At 51.9% G+C, this 16460-nt stretch overlaps 1 long non-coding RNA gene, 3 other non-coding genes and 1 pseudogene across 6 annotated transcripts; 3 read left to right on the forward strand and 2 right to left on the reverse strand.

The window, feature by feature from the left end:
* Positions 1–1416: 1416 nt before the first annotated feature.
* LOC145713021 (SNRPN upstream reading frame protein pseudogene) lies at positions 1417–7510 on the reverse strand (annotated as a pseudogene). Its single transcript, XR_014135942.1, has 3 exons — positions 6703–7510; positions 6347–6469; positions 1417–2119 (listed from the first exon to the last, which is right to left on the reverse strand). The product of XR_014135942.1 is annotated as an SNRPN upstream reading frame protein pseudogene (transcript).
* TRNAY-GUA (transfer RNA tyrosine (anticodon GUA)) lies at positions 3141–3230 on the forward strand. The gene is given in 2 exon segments: positions 3141–3177; positions 3195–3230. It is a non-coding gene; the product is annotated as a tRNA-Tyr (tRNA).
* On the forward strand, positions 4302–13749 carry LOC145713022 (uncharacterized). 2 transcript variants are annotated; one of them, XR_014135943.1, is made up of 5 exons: positions 4302–5059; positions 5449–5518; positions 6215–6327; positions 9077–9262; positions 13373–13749. It is a non-coding gene; the product is annotated as an uncharacterized LOC145713022 (long non-coding RNA). The 2 variants fall into 2 exon arrangements; XR_014135944.1 differs by lacking the exon at positions 5449–5518 and having other exon boundaries at positions 4308–5059.
* Positions 7358–7521, reverse strand: LOC145713093 (U1 spliceosomal RNA). The gene has a single exon (XR_014136023.1). It is a non-coding gene; the product is annotated as a U1 spliceosomal RNA (small nuclear RNA).
* A 494-nt stretch (positions 13750–14243) lies between the features above and the next one.
* Positions 14244–14407, forward strand: LOC132674349 (U1 spliceosomal RNA). Its single transcript, XR_009608505.1, has one exon. It is a non-coding gene; the product is annotated as a U1 spliceosomal RNA (small nuclear RNA).
* Positions 14408–16460: the final 2053 nt, after the last annotated feature.

The following is a 16460-nucleotide window of genomic DNA, read 5'->3' on the forward strand; positions in this document are numbered from 1 at the left end:
GGCAGCCAATGCGCGCATGCTCATCTACATACGCCACGCCTTGCCATGACGTCCCCCGCATCCGGTCTCCGGCTCTGGGACAACGGATGTGCTAGTGGCCGGGCAGACCCGCCGATGCCTGGGGGGTGGGTGGAGCGGGCGCAGGTGGGCAGGAGGCGAGGGGTCCGGGACCTAGCAGCGAGACCCGAGAAGGCGGGGGTCGCCCGGCGCCCAGCGGGAGTGGTGGCGGGTCAGGGCTCGGATGTGGTGTCAACCTGCCTTTCAACAAAAAGAAACTTTCGGCCCATTTTTGTCCTCGCTTGTTCGAAACTCATTTTCAAATACAATCGAAAACTCAGGAAAGGTCTTTCTGCCGCTTGACGTTAAGTGCTCAGCTGCCCTAGTAAGAAGTCGTGGCGATGTTTAGCCATGGCGACTTTCTGAATAAAAGGGCTTCAGTAATATGCAGTAGCCTGACCTAGTAACGCTAGAAGAAAAACCAGGATTCTAAGTGTTGAAGAACGAAAAACTAAGTAAAACGCTAAACAGTGCCCTTCAACCGCAGCCAGTCGTGTCGCCCGAGACCCCGGGCGGCCAGGGTCAGGTGCCCTTCAGCCCTTTCCCCCTCGTACCACCCCACCACGCACACAGGGTGGCCCCACCAAGTGCCCTCTGGTCCTTTCTGACTTGGACTCCGTCAAAGGTAAACGCAGCAGACAGTAAGTAAAGTGGTGAAAAAAGATGTCATTCAGTGACTACTGACAGTAGGGGAAAGAGCTGAGCTCCAATCCGATTTGTGCGGAGGTGATTTGGGCGTTTTCCCGGAAGAATGAGAGGAAGCGGGCTCAGCCCAGTCAGAGAAGTGAAAGGTTACAAAGGGTAGTTCGGTGTAACTGCTGTTAGGCGGTTGTGTTTGCTAGCTGGCAGTTACTGAACTGAGGATGCTCTCCTCCCACAGACCGGGAGATAGGCCCTACTTCCTTCCCCGATCACATTTCAAAGTCCTTGAGATGGGAGGGACCCTTCAGAGTTGTAAGAGATCCACATTCGCAATCGCAAGCCCTTTTCAATAAATGCCCTATTTACAACACAGGCTGGGGGCCTGTGTCAGGTGTTTAACTTCCTCAGGCTGGGAGTCAAACTTAGGGACAGAACCTTGTGCTGCTAGAAGCTATGCTAGAGTCTGGTCAAGTCTCAGTGCAGGAAACAGTCTGGGTGGGCCCTTATGTGTTCAGAGTTCTGCAGCTCTCAGCCTAAGAAAGTCTCTGGTGATGAAGCAAGATAACCCGGCACTTCCCCCTGGCTGAACCCTGGCTCCTGGACCCTCCTTTTATATTCTGTTCTCTTTGATGACATTGTTTGCCCATTCAACAACTGTTTGTTGTTGTGCCAGACACTTTGAGGAACTGGTAACAAAAAGGCCTCTTGGCGTTCATGTTTTGTAGAAGGGGCAGAGGGAGTGGGAGAAAATCAACAATGGACACAATAGGTAAATTAATTAGTGTGTTAGCTGTTAGTGGGTGCTCAGAAGAGGTTACACGAGAAGGTGCTATGCTTCAAGCAAAGACTTGAAGGAGGTGAGGGAGTCAATCACGGAGGGGGCAGGGGTCCAGGAAGCATCCCCGGCACAAAGGTCGGCTAGCGCAAAGGCCCAGGTAGGACTGTGTGTGGAGAATAGCAAGGAGGCCCTGCGTCCAGCGCAAAACTGAAGAGTTGTACAAAATTAAGTCAGAGAGGTGACTAGGTTGGAGATAAGATCATGAGGGTCTTGTAGATCATTGTAAGAGGTCCCACACCATCACCACCCCCGCTCCCCATGGATAATATTTTTACTTCACTTGGAAATCAGCTACCTAGATGTTCCAATACCACTTTAACCACCTCTTGGCATCTCGGCTGAGAATGCCTGTCTCAGTTCCGCCTGGAAATCGACCACAGGTACTTGCTGCTGCTGCCGCCGTCTCCTTGGGTACAGGTGACGCTCTTGACTTGGACTTCCATCTCTGGGAGTGTTTTTCTGTAGTCCGTCTCAGGTGTAAGTGGTCCCTGGCTGGGTCCATCATGCTGCCGGCTGCTCCTCAGAACAGACCATCAGGCATCTCCGGAGACCACTCCGCTCTGCGCAGATCATTGTAACACTCTAAATGTGAGTGAACCAAAAGTTTTTGTTTTGTTTAGTGTTTGAAGTAAGGTCTACATCGGGGTCCCGGCTGGTTCAGTGGGTGCGGCATGCGACTCTTGATCTTGGGGTCGTGAGTTGGAGACCCAAGATGGGTGTAGAGGTTACTTAAAAATAAAATCTTAAGAAGAAGGAACACACACACACACACACACACACACACACACACACACACACAGCATCCAATGCGGGGCCCCGAACTCACAACCTCAAGATCAAGAGTCAAATGCTCTACTGACTGAGCCAGCCAGGCAACCCCAAGCTGGGAGGTTTTGAGCAGAGGAGTGCCTTGATCTGAGTCCTCCGCCTCCCACTCCGCTTGGCACCCAAAATAATAATTACCATTATAATTATTATTATCGTTGTTAATAAAAAATAAGAAATCAGGCTGTTAAGGACAAAAGCAGGGAAATCAGTCAGTTAGTTCAGGAGGCTTGCATAATCCAGGCAAGACGATATTGCCTTCGTATGGTGGCATAATCTGCCACACCAAAAAAATGTCATTTTGGCCTAAGGATTATTTTGAACTAAAGGCATTTAAAAACCAGCAGGTGGTTAGGCGGTTCGCAGCCGCCTACCTAGTGCCCATCCCAGTGGGTTCTCCTCCGCTCCTCCGCGAGGCCACCCCCGCACAACCAACAGGCGAGCTTCACCGACGCCCCTCCTCGCCACTGCCGCCACGGACCGCTTGTAGTCCCCACCTGTAGAAAGGAGCGCCGGGAGGGGAAATGCAACAGGCGAGAGCCCCGGCCCAGGCATCTTGACAATCGCGACCCGGGAGGCTGGGGCCACCGGCCGGGCAGCCGCCAAACGCAGGGGATATGCTCCCTCTGCCCGGAAAGGGGCGCTGGGGCGGCGTCGGCCCTGCTCTTTTCTAAAGGGCCTTCCAACCACGCCAAGGCATGCCGGACCTCCGGCTTGCCAGTGTGGTGGCCTCCGTCATTTCAAGAAGAAGCAATGACCCGGGCCTGTCAGCGTGCACCCTTCGATAGCTCAGCTGGTAGAGCGGAGGACTGTAGGCTGGATACGTGTGGGCATCCTTAGGTCGCTGGTTCGATTCCGGCTCGAAGGAAGTGCCTGACGCTTTTGCGCCACGGGGCGGGGGGCACCGCCCCCCCAGCGCCCCGCCCCAACTCTGCCCCGCCCGGGCACCTGCAGCCTCGCGGCAGCCCCTCTCCCACAGGCCAAAGTCAGTAAGTAAAACCTTTACGGAACACCTGCCTACGTCTGCTCGTGTGCTGCCGCCAGGGAACACACCTGCGCCTTCTTCCCGCAGTTTACCTGCACGTGCCCGTGGACGCTCCACGTCCCCGCCGCTCCTGCCTTGTCTCAGCCCCACGCCGTCCCGCGCCCTTCCCCACTTTTATTCGCCCACTGCTCCCGCTCCAGACAAACGCGTGGGCAAAGAGGTTCTGCCCTCGGCAAGCCCTCGAGGCTGACAAGCGTACAGGTCGTCACACGGGTCGGGAACAACCATGGCGTCCTTCATGAAAACTCCCCCTCCTCGATCTCCTGCCTTGCCTCCGAGGACGGTCGCTGCGTCGGTCGCTCCCAGTTGCAGTCTCTCTGTCTCCTCCTTCCCTGTTTCTCATAGGGTCTATAAATATACAGCTCTACGGAGACAGAAAACCCTCTTCCCCGACCAGCTTAATCTACTTGTGGGACAGAACTGTCACTCTGAGGTTTTCCAAGCCATCGCCAATTGTGCGCTTGCATCGAAGCTGACACTGGCAGAAACGAAATGCAGCAGGGCCCCCCTCATGGGCCTTGCCAGTCGTGACGAGAACTTCAGCGGCCCCTTCAGGTTTCTTGTCAGTCTGAGGACAGGGCGGTGGTCCGGGTACACTTCCGTTTTCCCGTGCCTTCGCACCTGTTCTTGTAGCCACGGATGGCGGGGCTGGGGGCGCTCCCGCTGAGAGGGCAGTGATTACTCACACTCTGTGCACGGGTGGTAAATCCACCCGTACCGATTCTCCCGCTACATCGGACGGAGGGAGAGGGAGATGGATGAAATATTTCTATCTTACCCGCTTTCCGGCCACGGACCGACCGGACCGCTGGGGTCTCCACCTGTATGCAGAAAGGGGCGGGGGCGAGCGGGGGTGGGGGTGGGGTGGGGTGGAGTGTGGCGGCAAAACGCAGACTTAAGAGTCATCGGGGCGCAGAAGAGTGGGAGTAGGGGTGGAGTGAGACGGGGGCAGCTGTCGTCACAGTCGGTCGGTCGGGCGCACAAATTCACGTCCTTACTTACACAGGCAGCTGGCCTGTGGGTTCTGACCAGCTGGCTGACTTAGCGCTGGGCCCTTAAGGCTAAATTGGCAGGGCCTGAAGAGGGAGACACTGAGGGCCTGTCAGAGAGCACCCACCCAGGAGAAAACGGGCTTCATCCTGGGGACAGAGCCAGCTTGTTGGGGCTGCGGGTGGGTGCAGAGAAGAACGCCAGGGAAAGGTCCTTGTTCTCTTCCCTCCTGTGGGAAGGAAACTCCAGAGACTCAAAGTACAGTTGGAGAGCATCACAGAGGGGGCTGGCAGCGGAACCGCACCGGAGTGTGGCTCTCTGAGGCCTCAGGGACCCGGCTACTGCCATCCCTGACCTCTGAGACCACAAGCGCCTTTTGGGTTTTAAAGTTCTGCCTCCCAAACTGGAGACTGTGTTTCCCCCGGCCCCCCGCCCTTCCTCTTGGTTCGCTCCCCAGCCCAGTCTCAGTCCTACTGTCCCACTGCCTCCACGGGTTCAGGAGGCCCTGCCTTTGAAGTCCAACAGTTGACCTTCGGGAAGCCACAGAGAGACCCCAGCCTCTAATGTCACCATCTACAGGCAGAGACCAGCAGACAGGCACCAAAGATAAAACCTCAACCACCTTCACTGGATGTGCCTGCCCCCCCTGATGAGATGTGGAGGTGTGGAATCCCTGGGGACCTAGCTTTGGCGCTTTGGGGGAATAGCAGGGTGAGGGGTGGAGGGGGGAGGTGGGTTTTGGCATCCAGCAAATGCAAGAGTGGGCCCTAGCATGGCCGACGCTTCCTGCCCGGGGTGTCATGGGGAGTAGCCGGGTGCTTCCAAGGTACGGCCCCACATCCTTGCAGGCACAGCAGTGCCTGCCACCCAGTCAGGCAGTGGCGACACAGTCAAGGGAAGGCCACGTAGATGTGACCTGTTGCGCCTCTGTGGGACTTTCACTGGGTGGGTGGGTGGGCACACACCCGAGGGGATGTTAAAATACATGGAGCCAGGGCAAGGAGTCCAACCCCGGCACTGGTGTTCTCTTCTCCCCCGCCTTTGACTCCAGTGCCTCTCCAGGAAGTCCAAAGCACCTTGACCTGTTTCAGGAAGTAACCACCTCCCTCAAAGGAATCCAGGTCGGTGCGCACAGGAGGGTCAAAGGAGCCAGGCCACCAGACTGGCCGACATGGCTGGGTATCAATCGGCCTCATCATGCCCTGAAACATGGAGCTGTGCCAAAAAGTAAAGCAATGTGCCACTGATGTGGACATGTCAAGCACACAAGAGCCATTCTGAAAGGGCTCCCACTGGCCAAATCGAGATCATGATAATAATCGATCATAGGGGCGCCTGGGTGGCTGACTTCGGCTCAGGTTATGATCTCACGGTCCGTGAGCTCAAGCCCCATGTCAGGCTCTGTGCTGACAGCTCAGAGCCTGGAGCCTGTTTCAGATTCTGTGTCTCCCTCTCTCTCTGCCCCTCCCCCTGTTCATGCTCTGTCTCTCTCTGCCTCAAAAATAAATAAACGTTAAAAAAAAATTTTTTTAAATAAAATAAAATAAAAAATAATCGATCATAATCCGTGGAGTAAAACAGGTGCAGGGCCTAAATGCAATCACACATCAGTATCCGTGAACGCTAAGCACCACCGGATCTTGGCCTCCAGATACACAAAATGGAGAAAAAAAAAAAAAAAAGGAACCAGGGCTCCTTGGAGACCCACCTAGCCACTTCTTTGGGTTTTCATGTTACTATGGGGTCTCCCACGTACATGGAAAAAATCTGTATGCTTTCCTTCTGATATTCTGTTTTGCGTCCAATTTAATTCTCAGGCCCTGCTGGAGACCCTAACAGGGTAAAAGTAAAGTTCGGTCTCCCCTACACCTTGAACCAGAGTGAAGCATGATGGAAGAACAGAAGAGGAAGGCATGGGAGAAAAACTAAGGTGCATACCCCTGACTTACCTTTTTCTGATGGTTTGTAAAATGATCCCATTCTTCTAAAGTGAGAAGGGGCTGAACCAGGCTAGGTTGGAGGCCGATGGGGTAGACTGGTGGGTGGATCCTCACAAACTGTGAGATCGTGACCTGAGCCGAAATCAAGAGTCAGGATGCTTGACTGGACTGAGCCACCCACTGGACTGAGCCACCCAGGCGCCCCAGAAACGTTTTGTTTTTTTTTTTTTCCTAACCCCGCGATCTATAAGTCAATTAATGAAGTAGATACTAGAAGCCTATTATGCTGCCATGCACTGTTGTAGCCAAGTATGAATGGAGCAATCAACAAAATAGACAAGAATCTCTGGCCTCGTGGAACTTACCTCTCAGGGGGTATAGGTAGAAAACTAAAATGCAGGGGTCTTGGGTGGCTCAGTCCGCTAAGCGTGGGGTTGGGCTCAGGTCTTGAACTCACGGTTGGTGAGTTCGAGGCACGGATCTGGCTCTGTGCTGACAGTTCAGAGCCTGGAGCCTGCTTCAGATTCTGGGGCTCCCTCTTTCTCTCTCTGCTCCTTTCCCGCTCACGCTCGCTATCTCGAAAACCAAACACCACAAGTTTTTCAGAAAAAAGACAAAGCTAATACCGTCTCTGGAATCGACTGGGAATCCTGTACTACATAAGTGGCTGCTTCTAGTTCGGCGGATTCTGTGAAAGTAAGGTCTATGTAAAACGTTGCTGCGTTCCGCGCTCGTAATCAGCCAGCCCCCCACGGGATCAGGCGTTGCTGAAACTGTCGGCCCAAGAGCACGCGTTAAGAGCGCCTGCCATTCTCCAAACCAAAAGCGCTTTAAGAAAACAAGTAACGCGAGAAAGGAGGTAAAGAAAAAAAAAAAAAGAAAAACAAGCCCAAAACACTGCCGGCACTGCTGTGTGGGCGCCATAAACGCCAGCTGCAGCGAACTGAACGCCCAAAAATTCTCTCCTGCGCCCAACGCGAGGAAGAAAAGCTACCGCTGTTTTTTGTCAACGCAGATAACCAGGGGAAAGCGCGAACGCAGTCCCCCACTACCACAAATTATGCAGTCGAGTTTCCCACATTTGGGGAAATCGCAGGGGTCAGCACATCCGAAGTGCAATGGATAAGCCTCGCCCTGGGAAAACCACCTTCGTGATCATGGTATCTCCCCTGCCAGGTAAGTATGAGTTGCCCGACCCGCCTCGACCCACACCCTCGCGCTCGCCACGCTTCTTACACACGGTCACTTGCCTCACGCGGCTTCCGCGCCCCGGATGCCCGCAGCCCCCCCTCAGCTCCAACCTCTCCCGTCCGCAAAACAACTCCGGGCGCCTTTGCCTAGCCCCCACGCGGGACGTGCGCGCCCAGGCGGTCCGGGACCGGCAGCCAATGCGCGCATGCTCATCTACATACGCCACGCCCTGTCGCCCGAGTGGGCGGAGGAACTTCACACCCTTGGGGGACGAAAGTAGAAGAACCGGGGGAGCCTGGCTGTGATTCTTCCAGTTAAAATGAACATTAGTTTGTAGTTCTCTTATTTATTTTATTTATTTGTTTTTTAATTATGACGTGGATTCATGAGCAGATGGCTAAGAAAGGTTTCTCCAGACGTTTCAGTGCAAAAAGGTGTTGGTATTATACGTAGCACCAGCACAGCACCCGGTGGGCAGGCAGAAAGAGCTGCACTGGGCTTGTGAGGAGTGACTTGATGATATATTTTTAAATTTGTGGAGGGAGGGGGGATAGAGATAAAGTAAGTTTCCAAGGAATTTTGAAGCAAGGCTTTCAGGACCCTGAGGGGCTAGCTGCTGTCACGGTAAGGTTGCTTTTAGTTTTTAACGAAATATAAACATTAAGGCACTACGGCAGCCGTGAGCTCCTTGAGGAAGGTCACGCTCTGCATGTTTCAGCTCTCCATCAGTGGGCTGCAAGCTGTAAGGAGATCTAGTTTAAGCTACGTTTCTCTTGCCTTTGTTTCCCTCATCAATCTGTACACCCATGTGGGGCTAGAACTCTTCACTCAGAGCCCCATGGTCTACCAACTGAGCCAGCCAGGCACTGCACAGCAGTTTGCAGTTTGCAGTTTGCAGTTTGCAGTTGGATTGAGGGGTTTGATTTTGTCACCGTTTTTTTCCTAACATTTTCCCCACTGAGAAAATCACAGTCTTTGCAAAGGCTGGTGAGCCCTCGTTTGGGTTTTCTAGTTTGTTTACTTTTTTCTTTGGCTGACCTTGTGGCCTCCCGGAGGTTAGGACAGGGTTGCTTGACTTGTGGGTTCGCTTTAGGTATGACACATCGACTGTGTTAAGTGGGGGGGGGGGGGGGGGGAGAAAAAAGCCCCCAAATATATGTAGTATGCTACCGTTTGTGTAGGAAAAGTGTGAAAACAAGAAAATTATACAGTCTTGCCAAAAGAAACAGAAGACTAGGGACACCTGGGTGTCTGACTCTTGACTTCAGGTCAGGTCAGGTCAGGATCCCAGGGTCGTGGGCTGGGCACTGAGTGTGGAGCTTGCTTAAGATTCTCTCTCTCCCCCTCTGCCCCTCTCCCCTTCTCCCAGACTAGCACTCTCTAAATAGATAAATGATGAAATTGCCTGGGGCGGGGCGGGGGGGGGGGGGGGAGGAGGGGAGTGGAAGGAGAGAGTGATGCTTTTCTGAGTACACCTGAGTACACCTTTCTCTGTAATTTTGACTTTTGGAATGCTATTAATATTTTACATATATTTTTAAATCACAGGGGGAACATCCCTAACGTTGAACATAAGCATAACTGAACCTAGCGATCTGAGATGAATAATGTAGCCACACTGGAAGAAAAAAAAATAACCAACTGAAATGACTTTTGGGCGCAGTACATCGACTATAAACATCTTCAAGTCCAAAGACAAGAACTGCAAACACATACTGAACTGTCCCATAGTAGGTTTGTATTTCATAGCTGTATGGTCGTAACAGTTCTGTAACAACGTTGTGTATATTGTAGGATTGAGCTAATGACTAAATGGATGTTGGGAGTCAAGGTTCTTACTGTTGGAGAAAGGAGATACAAACAAATATAGAATGATGGTCCGCCTGGGTGGCTCAGTCTGTTGAGCATCCGACTCTTGATTTCAGCTCAGGTCATGATCTCACAGTTCATGAGTTTGGGCCCTCCGTCGGGCTCTGTGCTGATGGCTCAGAGCCTGGAGCCTGCTTCAGATTCTGTCTGTCTGTCTGTCTCTCTCTCTCTGCCCCTGCTCATGCTCTGTCTCTCTTGCTCTCAAAAATAAATAAACATTTGGGGCGCCTGGGTGGCTTAGTCGGTTAAGCGCCTGACTTTCGCTCAGGTCACAATCTCGCAGTTCATGGGTTCAAACCCCACATCGGGCTCTGCGCTGACAGCTCGGAGCCTGGAGCCTGCTTTGAATTGATTCTGTGTCTCCCTTTTTCTCTGCCCCTCCCCTGCTCATGCGCGCGCTCGCGCGCGCTCTCTCTCTCTCTCTCTCTCTCACAAAAATAAACATTTAAATAAATAAACATTAAAAACAAAAACAAAAACACGGGGTGCCTGGGTGGCTTAGTCGGTTAGTTGGTTAAGCGTTCAACTTCAGCTCAGGTCATGATCTCACGGTTTGTGAGTTCGAGCCCCTCATCAGGCTCTGTGCTGACAGCTCGGAGCCTGGAGCCTGTTTATTCTGTGTCTCCCTCTCTCTCTCTCTCTCTGTCCCTCCCCTGCTTGTGATCGGTCTCTCTCTCTCTCTCAAAAATAAATAAATGTTAAAAAAATTAAAGCAAGGGGCGCCTGGGTGGCTCAGTCGGTTAAGCGTCCAACTTCAGCTCAGGTCACGATCTCACGGTCCGTGAGTTCGAGCCCCGCGTCGGGCTCTGGGCTGATGGCTCAGAGCCTGGAGCCTGCTTCTGATTCTGTGTCTCCCTCTCTCTCTGCCCCTCCCCTGTTCATGCTCTGTCTCTCTCTGTCTCAAAAATAAATAAACGTTAAAAAAAATTAAAAAAAAAAAAAAATTAAAGCAAGCAAACAAACAAATATGGAATGGTGGAGGGCAAGGAGGACCCACTTGCATAAAATTGAGAGTTGGAATTTAAGGTACTGGTGTGGGCTCATTATTTATTTTTTTAATTTTTTTTTTTTTTTAAGGGAGAGAAGGAGCGAGTGGGGGAGAGGGCATAGAGAGAGGGAGAGAGAATTTTCTTTAAGTTTATTAATTTATTTTGAGAGGGGGGAGAGGGGCAGAGACAGAGGCAGAGAGAATCTTAAGCAGGTTCCACACCTAGCAGGGAGCCGGAGGCAGGGCTCAATATCATGACCCCAAGGTTATGACCTGAGCCAAAATCTAGAGACGGATGCTTAACCAACTGAACCACCCACCTAGCTGTCCCTGGGCTCATTGCTTTTAATCTACATCTGTAGATAGGTGTTAGGAAATACACGTATTCTCTACCTCTATCCACTGAAGGGGCCTAGAGGCAAAGACAGTAGCATTAGACATAACTACCGCCTTGATCTTGCTTCCTTTCTTTTTCTTTTTTCTTTTTTTCTTTTCTTTCTGTCTCCTCCTCCTCCTCCTCCTCCTCCTCCTCCTCCTTCTCTTAACGTTTATTTGTTTAACGTTTATTTGTTTTTGAGACAATGCGTGAGCGGGGGAGGGGCAGAGAGAGGGGGCCTAGGATCCAAAGCGGGCCGAACTCACCAACCGAACCCGTGAGATCACGACCTGAGCCAAAGTCGGCCGCCCAACGGACTGCGCCACGCAGGCGCCCCTTGATCTTGTTTTCTAAAACCACTCCCCACTAAAAAGAACCAGGCCTCTTTGGAGAAATAGATAATTTTCACGAGCCAAGACAGATACATAATGGCCCTGGAACATCTTGTGCCAGAAGACACGGAAATGCTCCAAATATGTTATGGACATGTCCAAAGGACACAGTAGGCACCCTGAAGGGGTTTTTATAGGCCCGATCTGAGAACATTAGAACATCAAAATAAATTTCAAAACAGTTTTGGGTTACAAACAACTGAACAAAATAACAACCATGAGTTCGTATCGTTAGCACATAGGGAAGGAGGGAAAGTCCTACCTTACGATGCCAGCTGATAACTGAAGAATGAATGATGGAATTAGAAAATGGACATTTGGCAATCATAACGCAAGAGCCACCAGTGGATGCTAAAAACTGTTGTGTTAAACAGGATATTCACATATCCTCAAATTATCTCCATACAAATCACTTAATAATTACAAAGGGAAAACTTGATGAACACCTCCAGTGGCCGACAGTTGCAGTGCTGGCTCCAGTACCCAGGTGCTTCTGCAACACCCCAGCCTACTGACTTTGGCCTTCGCTATGTGACTTGCTTTGGCTAATGGGACATTAGTAAATGGGATGCGAGCAGAAGGTTGAAAATCACTTGCTCATTAAGACTGGCTCTCACTTGCCTGTCCTGAGGCCACCATGAGAAGAAGCCTGGGTTAGCCCGTTGGAGGATGAAATCGCCGGAGTGAACGTGAACCGTGTCTGCCGAAGTCCCCTAGACCGACTAGGCCCCAGGTGACCTGCAGGCTGGCCGCTGCGGCTCCAGCGATCCCACTTGAGACCGGCAGAACTGCCCAGTGGAACCCAGCCAGAATCGCTGATCCACAGAATTGTGAGCAAGTGAAACGGTCATTATTTCCAATCACTAAGTTTTACGGCAATTTGTTACACAGAGACGGGTAACCGATACACCTCCTTAACTAAGTAGTCGATGTTAACCCCACCAGTAATAGAACAAACTGCCTTCACGTGCCTCCAAACGTGGTGCCCAGAGGAGGCCTGTATACATTTGCTAGGTCTGTCATAATAAAATACCACCAACTGGGTGGCTTAAAAAAAACAGAAGTGTATTCTCTCACAGTTCTGGAAGCTAGAGGTCCAAAAGCAAGGTGCCAGCAGGGCCATACTCTCTCTGAGGCTCTGAGTGGAATCGTCCCTCGTTACTCCCCAGCTTCCGGTGGTGACAAGCCAATCCTTGGCTCGCTTGTGGCTACATCACTACACTCTGCTTCTGCCATCGCATGGTGTTCTGTCAGCGAGTCTCTTCACATTGCCGTCTTCCTCGCGTAAGGAAAACGGTCACATTGGATCAGGGCCCGCTCTAGTGACCTCACCTTCACTCGACTGTATCTGCAAAGATCAGATTTCCAAAGAAGGTCACAGTCCTAGGTACCAGGACTTAGGACTTCAACATATTTTTTTGGAGGGACACAAACCCACCCATAACAGACACGGTATCATTTACGTAGCCTTCGTGTCAAAAATGCATTCCTGAATGTACTTGCGAGGGAAGCCAGGACAACTCAAAAACTGAAGGACAGTCTCCAAAATGACTGGCCTGTAGTCTTCAAAAAGGCCTGCATAATGAAATGCAAAGAACTACCTGGGAACTATTTCAGATAAAGAGACATGACAACTGAATGCAACACATGATTTTGAATTTTCCTTTGCTATAAAGGACATTATTGGGACAATTGATGGAAGAGGGAATAACGTCTGTAGAGTAGTAAGATTGTATCAATGTTCATTTCTTGGTTTTGATAATTTTCCTGGGGTTAGGGAAGAGAACCATTTGTTTGTTCTGAGGAGTAATACACCCTAAGAAAGGAAACTTCCTGAAATAACTAACAATCAAAAACGTGGGCCACCTGGGTGCTCAGTCCCTTAAGAGAACGAGCCTTGGTCATGATCTCACGGTTGGGGGCGGGGAGGGGGCGGAGAGGGGGTTCGGTGCGCGTGGGGCTCGGGGCTCCCCCCCCCCCCCCCCCCCCCCCCCCCCCCCCCCGCTGACAGCACGGAGCCTGCTTGGGATTCTCCCTCTCCCCTGCTCTCGCGCGTCCTCCCGCTCTCTCTCAAAATAAATTAAAAAACAAAAGAAAAGAAAAGTAAAGTAAAAGGATGTACAACACGTTAACTCGGATCTTGATGCTGCTAGAACCTCAGAGCAGTCTTTGCTGACCCAATAATCTCTAGTCCTGTCTCTTGCCTTGCTTTGCTCCAGGGACCCGATCACCCAGGAACACACAACACTTCAATCATTTTGCCCCTATCTGAAGAGGATATTTACCTTTACCTCCACTCGATCTCCGGAAAGAATCTTCTTGTACAGAAGAGGAAAAGACAAATCCGGGCAGGCTGAAAGAGGCAGCCGAACCCCACAGGATGAAAACGTGATATTTCCGTTCATTTGATTTTCGGAGACCATTCGACGCCCCTCCCCAGCCCACACATCTACTCTAGAGAATGGACGCCTTGTCCTGACTGACGCCCTCTGTTCAAATTTTCCTTTCGTTGTCGCAAGATTAGGTTACTACGTAACCCGAAAGGTCATACTGAGGATTAAGACAATTTCATGTTAAATTGGTGACAAAACTCTTAGTATTTAAGGTTGAGTTGATTCTCTGTTGCGTATTGCATGTAATTTTCGTTGCAAGGAAGGGGAGACTTAACCCACCGCCTCGGTGGGGCCTGCAACTTCTGGACGCCGCGGGACCCCGTCTTCTCGGGTCTCCCCTCCGGGTCCCGACTCCTCGCCGCCCTCCCCCCATCCTTCGCTCCAGGCACCGGCGGTCTGCCGGGACACTAGCACATCCGTTGTCCCAGAGCTGGAGCCGCGACGCTGGGAAGCGCGCGACAAGGCGTGGCGTATGTAGATGAACAAGCGCGCAGAGGCTGCCGGTCCCGGACCGCCTGGGCGCGCACGTCCCGCGTGGGGGTTAGGCAAGGCGCCCGCCGTTGTTTTGCGGCCGGGAGAGGTTGGAGCTGAGGGGGTGCTGCGGGCAACCGGGGCGCGGAAGCCGCGTGGGGCAAGTGACCGTGTGTAAGAAGCGTGGCGAGCGCGAGGGTGTGGGTCGAGGCGGGTCGGGCAACTCATACTTACCTGGCAGGGGAGATACCATGATCACGAAGGTGGTTTTCCCAGGGCGAGGCTTATCCATTGCACTCCGGATGTGCTGACCCCTGCGATTTCCCCAAATGTGGGAAACTCGACTGCATAATTTGTGGTAGTGGGGGACTGCGTTCGCGCTTTCCCCTGACTTTTCGTGGTCTGAAGGGAAGAACTCAAGCTTCGCCACGACGGCGCTGTTGTCGCTGCGTTATTTCTCGTGGTAAGGGGTCCTAGGACGCCCAAAACAAGCCTGACAGGAAGTAGGCGCGCGTTTTTCGGCTTTTACTTTGCTTTTTTTTTTCTTTGTCTCGTTTTCGCCGCTTGTATCCCGTGTGCTGCGGCAGCGCGGAGAAGGCTTTTCCGGTCGTCTGAGGACGTGGTGATACGCGGGCTCGTGCGAGTTTGCGGGGGCCCCGGAGACGGCGCAGAAGTACATCTTGGGTTCGTGGTTACTTTCTTTTCTTTGTAAGTTCTGCGACACCTCGTTCCCCCCCTTCCCCCCCCCCCCCCCCCCCCCCGCAGTGTCTCCTTGAAATCCACCACCCTGCTTTGTTAAGTTGTGCGTAGTGCCTCCCTTCAAAAAGGTCTGTTTGAGCTCAGCTTCTGTAGTAGTTCACCACGGAATCTGTGTTGTAGGCGCTTTCCCAAACTAGGGGCAGAGGAGAACCTCGCCCAGTCTTTAAGCCTCACGGGCCTTAGCGGCCCGGGAACCCCCGCTTTCTTTTGCAATTTCCTTTCTTTACCATCGTCCACCTTCACTGCCACCAACCCCGCCACCTTCATTTCTCCTGGGTCGTTCATTCCTACTGCTCCCGTCACTCTCTTCCTCTCAGAGCGTGCAGTAAAGACACCTGTGGGAGAAACCCTGTACTACTACCCAGTGCAGGGCTTTGTCTCTGTTACTGGGCGTCTTCCTCTTTCTCCTTTGTGTCCCCCAGGCACAAGATGGTCCCTAAATGTTTCGTAAATGCCACACCATGAGAATATTGAAACCAGTTTTTGGTTTGGTTTTGTTTTCCGGGGAACCAGCAGCTGAGCTGTGGAATACTTCCATTGTTCTGGAGGTACAAAGTAGCATCTTTCCTAAAGTATGCCCTTGAGGGAGTAACCTACACTCTTCACCTTCTTTGTGTGTTTTGTGACAGGGTCCTTGGATAGTGCGGCCAGCTCATTTATGTGTGTTTTTGTTAAGCACCCTGCCCCGCACTAATATGTAACTTGCTGCTTCCACTCTACCCCCACCCCAACAGACACCGTAAACATGTAAACCAGGGACCAAGGGATGTACCTACCACTCTCCTACCCTTGCCCGGAATAAGGCCCCCTTGGTACAAACAAGCAGATTAGCTGATGGATAGGTGCAACACTGTATTACTGCCTTTTGCCCCGTACTTGCTGTTTCTTAGCATTTACACAGCACCTTCACATTTTCAAAGCACTGTACCAATGTTTATTAATCCTCACAACACCCCTGTGAGGTAGGTAGGTCAGTATGTCCTTTGTAGTAGAGAAACTGAGGCAGACAGAGGTCAAGCGAACCAAACCTGCCTAGGCCACAAGGGCAGCCGGCGAAGGGACTGCACCCGAGTCCGGAAGCCAGGGCTCTCTGTCCCGTTCACCCACTGGTGAGCATCGCGTGGGTGTCTTCTCACCAGTGAAGGGGACACACAGGAGGACCAAACACACAGATTTCTCAGGCAACCGGGGGGGTAGTACAAACGACATCAGGGAATAACCAGGGAACAACGCCAGTGAAAGAGAGAAATGTGAACCAGCACACCAGTAAGGCAAGAGAACATGCTGGAGAGCAAGGCTGGGATGATGGTGACTACTCAGAAGACCTAGACCAGGGGTGGGGAAAATGTAAACGAGGAACCCACCTACAAGGTGACCAACCCAAATACCTGTGGTTTCCAACTGGAAGAAAAGTTAGACAGTGAAAAAAACCAAACCACACAATCGAATTTTAAATTAGAAATGACGCGGCGATAATTCACATTAAAAAGGCCAATCATATTTGTATGGTAACTAGTATCCTTTTTGGAGCCTTCCATTCCAAATATTCCAACTCCCCCCCCCCCCCCCCCCCCCCCCCCCAGGGCTGTTCCTTACAGCACTCTTTCTCTCTCCATACCAATCTGTACACTAGTAGAACTATCAAGTGGCTCGATGGCGTGTCGCAGGGTTAACTGGCCCGGCT

The sequence above is a fragment of the Panthera onca genome, chromosome D4, assembly GCF_046562875.1.
Source record: "Panthera onca isolate mPanOnc1 chromosome D4, mPanOnc1 haplotype 2, whole genome shotgun sequence".
Taxonomy (NCBI): Eukaryota; Metazoa; Chordata; class Mammalia; order Carnivora; family Felidae; genus Panthera; species Panthera onca.